The following is a 2,493-nucleotide window of genomic DNA, read 5'->3' on the forward strand; positions in this document are numbered from 1 at the left end:
ATTTAATTAGTATATAAAAAGGTTGGTAGAAGAGATTAAAATGAATATATTTGATCAATTAGTATTCAAAAAGGTTGATGAGATAGTGGAAAGAGAATTGAAACGGTTATCTCTCGCGTTATCTCCCATTATCCACATGAAAGATAACCGTTTCAATTCTCTCCCCCATTCTCCCATCAATTTCTCTTAATAATTGGCAAACAATTATTTTTATTTTTTAAATTTAAATCAATCCAATTATATCATAATTTAATTTAAAATTTTTTAAAATAGATATATTTAATCAATTAGAAAACACGACTATAGAAAATTCTCTCAGATCTAGAAAGATATGATCTTATTTCTATTTCTATTTCTATTTTTTTTTAATCATTTTTGTCTTGTATTTTTTTATTCTTTTTCTCTTTCATGAAATTTTTAAAAATACACAAAAGAAACAAAAAAGATATATAAGAATAAGAAAAAAATTAAGAAAAGAAGAAGAAGACGATGATGGACGGAAAAAAGAAAAGGAATCAGAAAAAAAAAAAAAAAGAGATGAATAATTTTGGTGGCTGGTAATTATTCTAATCAGGTTTGGATTGAGGAAGCACCAATCCCCGCTTGTAAAGTCTAAACTAGTTTTGTTGGAACATTTTAGTCCGATGTCCCAAGAAACAAAAACTCCTCAGCATTCTTTACAAAACCTAGTTTTTATTTCAAGCATTTAAGCATTAAGAAATATGATATAGAGGAAATAAAACAAACCCTCACCGTAGTCATACAATAAATTTGTACATACCAATATTGTTGACCAAATTGATTAATTAATTAATAATTCTTAGAGTAAAAGATAAATAGGTGCCTGATTTTTTTAAATGCAGATATTTTCGTTCCTCAAGATTTAAAAATACATTTAAATTCCTCACCTTGTAAAACACGTGACAACTATACTCCTCCATCGAGTTGGGGGTTCAAAACGGCAACAAAGCATGCTGACCTGGAAGGGTGGAGTGTTAGGTGTCTGTTTTGGTTGCTGATGTGAATGGGGAACAAATTTTTAATGGACAAATTAGTTCTTGCGGTTCAAAACGACGTCGTTACCATCACTGAGCCCTATTTGATCGAAATCCATGGACGAACACATGGTCGATGATGGTGCGATCGTCCATGACGAATGAAGGGAGTTCTTCATGCACAAGACCCGGTGGGGGATCTTCATGCGCCGTGTCAAGAGGATATGAGCGAGATCGGATTGCGCCAACGTGCATCTGCGGCATATATGCCATTCTGTACAAGTCAAAAACAACTAACTCTAATAGAATGTTTCTCGGATGTCCATTCTTCAAGGTAAGTAACTAATTTGTCAATAGTTGGATGAGACTGTAATGTGTCGCATTGGGTGATTCTCTGAAAATTTTCTCCAGGTTAAAGAACGGTACTGTCGGTATTTTGTCTGACTTGATAAACACTTGAAAAAAATTAGGACCATAGAGCCTCAAGCATTGGGTGCTGCGGATGAAACTTAGGGAATAGACGTTGAAGAACAACTGTTTCGAAACCAGGAATTGGGAAAAAAAATGGAAGAGTTGGAGAGGAAGCTGTTATCTATTGAAAAGAAAAAAATACATGAATTTGTGGCATATTACTGTGATTAATGTAGTTGTTGTTATTATTGCTGTATGTTTTTTAAAGGGTTAAAGATGATTGGTGTACATGGTGATGTTGTAATAAAATTTGTCATTGCTGGCTGTTTAATGAAAAGACTATTTTGGATTGAATCCAATTTTCTTTGAAGTTAGAACAACTAAACAATTTTGCAAGTCAAGTATTATATAAGATAGTAATTGCAAATAGATTATAACCAAAATATTACACGACAATGTATCTGGCTTAATCCCAAACATTACATAATAGCATAAATTTGCCACAAAATAAAAAAAAATGTCTGCTTGGCATGAAAACAACTTTGCCAAATTATGATAGCTAGAAAGCAGTGTTCAATTCATGCTAATAACTACGAAAAAAAAAAGAATTCATGCAGTTGTGTTCAGTTCTTCTTTTTTTTTCATACCATCATTTTCATCATCACAACTAGAATAATCATCATCAGAAACAGTTTCAGAGACAGTCAGAGGAGGTTTATACCATTCGTCTTCCCCACTTTCATATCCATCACCTTCTGTGGATGGTGATGACTGAAACTCCCTCATGATGCTATCAACATCAATGGCATCATCAAATTATTCCGCCCCGTTTTCAGCAGCAGCATCTTCTTCCACTATTTGTGGCTCATCAACGGGGTGGTCAAAGTAAAGGTAAAACTCGTCGGTGGTTGAAAATTTCTCAGCTTATTCTCTCCCATTTCATTGATTCCTGCATCTCCTCTCAAAATGTGCAGTCCAGACTCAATGTCACTGCTTGTTGAGTCATACCAATACACTACCCTATATGATGCATAGCCCAGACCCTTGAACAATGTTACCAAGTCCCCAAAATTCACGAAGTCCAAAT

This window comes from Arachis ipaensis, chromosome B03 (assembly GCF_000816755.2).
Source record: "Arachis ipaensis cultivar K30076 chromosome B03, Araip1.1, whole genome shotgun sequence".
Taxonomy (NCBI): Eukaryota; Viridiplantae; Streptophyta; class Magnoliopsida; order Fabales; family Fabaceae; genus Arachis; species Arachis ipaensis.